Source organism: Coturnix japonica, chromosome 3 (assembly GCF_001577835.2).
Source record: "Coturnix japonica isolate 7356 chromosome 3, Coturnix japonica 2.1, whole genome shotgun sequence".
In the NCBI taxonomy this organism is placed as follows: Eukaryota; Metazoa; Chordata; class Aves; order Galliformes; family Phasianidae; genus Coturnix; species Coturnix japonica.
This window is the reverse complement of record NC_029518.1, coordinates 55,692,008-55,698,459: the sequence shown is the minus strand read 5'-3', so window position 1 is coordinate 55,698,459 and position 6,452 is coordinate 55,692,008.

The following is a 6,452-nucleotide window of genomic DNA, read 5'->3' as shown; positions in this document are numbered from 1 at the left end:
CTCAAAATTGTTCTTCAGGAATTTGAACAGCTCTATTTTGGCTGCTATGGAAATACCTAGAATTCTGTTTACCTTCAGCAATGACAATAAGTACTTTCTTTTGTGCTGGAGTTTAACTATTTGCTATCATTCCATATGCCAAAGCCCTCTTGTAGCATTCTGCGTTTTAGTGATTTATTTATTTTCATAGCAACGTTTGCATTTTATTTATTATATTATTATTATTATTTATTTATTTACAGCTTTCTATCAGATGCATTTTGGAAAATGAGTTTGAAATTTTCCAAACCAGAAACCATCAATCTATCCCACGGTCTCCATCAACTCCCCCAGTGAACACCAGCTCCACAGAGTCCAAAGCTGCGCTGTGGGGATATCACAGCAATGGCCACACACACTTCAACGTGCAGCAGAAAAGCCTGTTTATAAACCTTTTTATAGACATAGATAAGCCTTTTTATAGACTCCACGGATATTTTGTCTGTGGACTTTATATCCTCAGGCCACTGTGAGGAATGCAAACTATACAGAAGAAGATACAATATAATTGCTTTTATTTTTTCTAAGGCTTTTCCAAATCCATAATTCTATTTTAAAGGTATCGAAGATGAAGGGACTCCAAATGCACAATAATGCAAGTGCAATCTAGGATGAGAGAGAGAGAGAAGATTTATGGGTTCCAGTTGTAGTGAGAGCATGTTCAGATAGCATTTCCCTTCTTGCCCCGTTCTCTGCCCAGGGACTGCAGAGATCAGATCTATGCTGCTTCAGTAAAAGAAAAAGAAAGGACTGGGAGAAGGAACAGCCCCCGGAGCTGAGGGAGGCCTCGGTAGGGATCCGTCCGTCTCTGAGGCGTGCCGCCCCTAGGGGGCACTGCGACACCGGTTTCCCCTGAGCCTCCTCTTCTCCAGGCTAAACAATCCTAGTTTCCTGAGCCATTCCTCTTAAGACTTGTGCTCCAGACCCCTCACAAGTTTCATTGCCCTTCTCTGGACACATTCCAGGGCTTCAGTGTCTTTCTTGTAGTGAGGAGCCCAAAACTGAACACAGAATTCGAGGTGCCTCACAAGTGCTGAGTACAGGGGGATGATTACCTCTCTGCTCCTGCTGGCCACGCTATTTCTAACGCAGGNATTGGCCTTCTTGGCCACCTGGGCACACTGTCGGCTCATGTTCAGCCAAGCATCATCCAACACCCCCAGGTCCCTTTCCTCTTCACAGTCATCCAGCCACTCAGCCCCAAGCCTATAGAGCTGCATGGGCTTATTGTGGCCAAAGTGCAGGACCCGGCACTTGGCCTTGTTGAACCTCATCCCATTCACCTCAGACCAGCAATCCAGCCTATCCAGATCCCTCTGGAGGGCCTACCTACCCTCAGGCAGATCAACACCACCTCCCAACTTGGTGTCATCTGCAAATTTACTGGGGGTACACTCAATCCCCTCATCTAGGTCATCACATCAATGCAGATATAAAACAGGATGGGTCCTAGTACTGACCCCTGGTTGATGCCACTTGTAACGGGTCACCAGCCAGACTTAACTCCATTAACCACTATCCGCTGGGCACGGCCCTCTAGCCAAAGAAGGGTTTACCTGTCCAGGCCATGGGCAGCCTTTTTCCCTAGGAGAATACTGTGAGAGAACATGTCAAAGGCCTTGCTGAAGTCTAGGTAGACTAAATCAACAGCCTTTCCCTCATCTACCAGTCTGGTCAACCAGTTGTAGAAGGAAATGAGGTTGGTTAAGCACAACCTGCCTTTCATGAATCCATGCTGGCTGGGACTCATCCCCTGGAGGCCACACACGTGCTGTATGATCTCACCCAAGATGATTTGTTCCATAACTTTCCCCGGTACCGAGGTCAGGCTGATGGGCCTGTAGTTCCCCTTTAAATCAAAGAGCAGTAAATTCTGTGATAACATATGAAGATATCCAGGCTTATGTCTGTTGAGAGAGAGAAGTGGAGCACAAAGAAAACTGTGTTAAGAACGGGCATAACATCCTTGTTTCTGGTAGTCTGTGCCAAGGCCCATACAGGAGGGATCTGAAGTGTCTGGAGCTCAGGGGCCATGATTTTTAGGGACTGGAACAGATGTAAATCTGATTATGAGTCCAAAAGATAAGGCTGTGAAATAAATGCTTATCTTTATTCTCCTCTTACAAGTGGTTTTCTTATTCTATCAAACATTTATGCAGATCAAAATCTAGTGTTGCAACGGATTTAAATGGGGAAGCATTAATATATGCTTCTGTAAAATTAGTCATCTTCAAAAGATATTACTGAGTAGAAATTGATAAACAACAGAGGTTTTTGTTTTGTCATTGTTGTTGTTGTTTAAATAAGGATTTAATCCTTGTTCAGGAAAGACTGAATAACATAGGGTGGTTCTGTACAGCTGCTGTCACGAAGCAAAGAACAAAACACATCAGACTACAGTTTGCTGTTGCTACGCTCATGACAGCAGTAGGTAAAATGACAGCAGGGTGCAGACATTACAAGTAGGGAAGGAGAACTAATTTCTACCTCTGTTATTTTCTGCTTGGGAAAATATACATATATATATATATATATACCCTCTCCCACACCCAAAAAAAATGCTCTCCAAGTGTAAATTAACAAGACAGCTCCTCAACACAACATAGTGCTTTATCTTCTTAACAGGAAAATACAAGAACATTTGTAATAGAACACCTTCAATTTGAGCAGCATAGTAAGATTCAGTGTTTTAAAATAATGAGCACTGCTTGTACACTGCTGCTAGCACTGTGCCTTTTACCATTGCGTGACAGATGCACTTGCCGCCCAACACTGACAATTTTCTGTCTATTCCCATCTTTCCCAATGATCCAACGATGGGAATCTTTGCATTCGTATTATTCAAACTGAGAATAAATCTAAAGAGTTCTATGGAATTCATCAAGGAATTAATTTTTCCTGTTTTTTTTTTTGTTAGTCAGTTAACTTTTAGAATACCTGGATCCATTTATTTCTCCAAAATCATCCTATCCTGTGTACTGGAGAATTCCAGTGGGTGTCTGAGACGATCTAAGGACATGGATCTGGCAGCACATTGGGTTGGCTCTGTTTGCAAGTCTCGGTGATTGGAGATGTGGTCTTACTGTGTTCACTGTAGACAGCTTTCACCACAAGTTGGAGGGATCTAGGCTTGCCTGCATATATACTGCCATGCTGCAGTTTCTCTGGTGCCCTGTGCTCTGTCTATGCACAACCACTAATCAGCACAACCACTAATCAGCATCCTAATAAGAACAGAGTGCTCAAATGCTTTGAAAACTGTGCATCTTTCTTGCATCACAAGATATTATGTTTTTGGCATATAGAGTCAGTCAGCTGGAAGCTTTATTTGAATTGTATCTCCCAGTTTAGCAACATGAACTGCTTCTCCTTTGATGGAGCATCAGGCTGTTCTGGCACAAGGCTGTGAACTCTTCGGTGATGCCAACCTTGTCCATGTTCCCACGTTCCTGTGGGGAGGAAGGGACCCAGCTCCAGTCCTGCTTCTGCCCCCAGGCTTTGCAATGTGAGTATGACAACTCAGATAGAAATATTTCTTTGATTCTTCGTGTAACACTGAGAGTCTATGGGTTTGGGTGAAGGCGAGCAACCACCAGCTGTGTTGACAACACTAAGGAGCTGGTACATCTTATCATGTACAGGCATGTGCAAAGCCTCTGAACTGTCAGTTCTCCTACACCTTCCAGCTGGCTGGAGAACAGCAGAGGAGGTGGGTGGCAACATGCTTCTCTTTACTGGATTTTTTTTTTTTTTTCCCCTTTTCAGGTTTCCTCATCTTTTATTCTGAGAGGATTTAGTAAAAACTAGTTCAGCACTGTGACATCCATGGTTCTGTGCGCAAATTATCCTATGAGATATATATATACATATATATATACACATATACATATATGTGTATATATATATATTCCACCTATATGTGTATATATATAAATATGTATATGTGCATTTACACATTTGCATGTTGCACACAAGTATGTGATGTATATATATATATGCAAACACATGGACAAATAAATGCATGCATGTATTTCTATTAATATGTTACTTGAAATGAACTACATTGGATCTTTATGTATCTATAGCTGCACTTCATGTGAATTTGTTTTCACCTTCCTTTTCATTTCAACACAGTAGATACACAGCTATTATTTTTTTTTACTTATTTCTATTAATCGTGGCTAATTTGGAGGCAAATTATTTTCCTGATTTTTTTTTATTAATCCCTCTTAAACTATGAGTGAAATCTACCTCTGGGCCAAAAACCTTACCTGGCACAGGGTCACCTGTCTTCGCTGAATTTGATGGAGATATGTGCACTACTATTAATTAAAAATATAGTGATTTTTCTATATACAGTGTGCAGCATGCTTAATTATGCAAACTGTAACATTTTTGTTAATTGCTTCTGTTTTGACTAAAACACGTCAAATAATCTAAAAGTAGGTTTAGAAAAGTAGTTATTTTTAGCTTGGGATTAATAGGCAAGTTTTAAATGAGAAAGTTTAATTCTTAATGACCTCGGAATTTTGAACTTCGTCGTTAAAGCTTATATTAGAGGAAGATAGCAGTCAAGCCAGCATCTTCCTATACTGTTTTCTAGATAGCAATATCTGGGACCAGTTGATAACTGGAGCAAGCTTTTTTTTTTTCAGTAATCTTTAAGATACATGTAAATGTAAACTCGAATTGTTACAGAAGGCTGATTTATCAATTTATTTATTTTTCAGATAAAATAATTTCTTTTTAAATCTTAATGATTATTTTGCACCTGTGGAGACGTTATTGGAGCTATTCTAATATACACCAGCTGTTAGTAATCTGTTAATAATCTTCCTTTTGTTCTCAGAGTCAATGAGAACATATTACTCTCACTTATGTACTTATGTTAAGCACAATTTTTGCCAGAGAGGAACAGTAATACTCTAATCTTAAAATATGAGTAAGTAGAACTGTAAGATTTTAATATTTACTCCATAAAAGCTCTTACCTGTTGCAGTAACAAACAACAACAGCTGAGGACCCTTCTGCAGACTGATGTTTCAGGCACTATGGTTAATACTGAAGAAATTAATAACATTGGCAGGATCAGGCTCACTGGTTGTTTTAAACAAATTAAGCTACGGATTTGCTGAACCACTGACTGTTATTTAAGTGATTCTGGCGGCTCTCCCAGAAGACAGAGGATAACAGATCTGATACAAATTTTTTTCCAAAGTCTCCAGGAGCACTTGTACAGCTCAGTCTATGAGGAATACATGCTTCACAAATCTAATAGCATTCTTTTGAAAACTTAGTGAGCATGTGAATAAGGGTGATTTGGCTTATGCAGTACCTGGATTTTTAAAATGCCTTATGCAAGGTCCTCAGGAAAAGCGTTAGAAGAAACTAATCAGTTATGAAATGACAAAAGAGGCTTCTTTTTTTTGATTAATAGCTACTAGCGAGATCTATCAAGGGCTATTAAACATAATTGACCAGTCGCAACCTCTATTCAGGAAATCCTTAAAATGGTAATTGCTGGAACTGGGCTGGCAAAGCTATCATCACCTGCTCATCCTTCACTTGTGCTCTTTCCTGAAGCATTTGCGATTGGCCTCTATAAAGAATATAATACCAGGCAAAGAAAATTTTACTCTGACCTTGAGCAGCCTTTCTGATATTCTTAGCTAAGTATAGAAATTTACTCTGAGGAATAAAAAGTATCTGTATTTTGCTCTTTCTGATGATAAAAAGGTCTCTTCTTTATGTAATATAATAATTTTATTTAGAAGTAGATCAATAATTTTCACATCAGTAACCTGTTTTATGAAGGGGTATTAAACTCACAACATTTGAGCCCTTATTGTCCTTTGTTTTAATTATTGCAGTACAGTGTTGGGGGCAGTGCAGAAATACATCATTCATGTCAGTTTTAGAACATTTTGGGGAAAAGAACATTGCTTCTGCAGTCCGATGAGTTGAGTGTGCCTCCTCTGCAGAGCTCTGGGAGGCTGGCAGGAACAGGACATGGCCAGAATGATTTGTGTCCTTGACGTGACTGGCCTTGGGGAGCTCTCACAGCTAAAAGCACTGAAGTAGTGAACACAAGGAGGAGGTGGACTGCAACATGAACTCTGCATTGGTAACAACTTGGGAGAGTGTAAGAGTTAAAGAGGCAGTAAAATTGTTTAAGTCAACTTCTGTAAAAACGAGCATTCTACCCCTCTATTATTTCCCAGTGAGACTACTTACAGTGATGAGCTCTAATGTATACAAAAGCCTTCTCCCATAAGCAATACTTTTAGGAGGAAAGATTTATGTCTGCATTCTAAACAGATGATCTGACCTCTCATTCTCTTAAGCCATCAGGATGATCTCTTGGCAAGCCATAATTGTTCACTCTTAATTTTTAACCAATTTATATGGCTTCA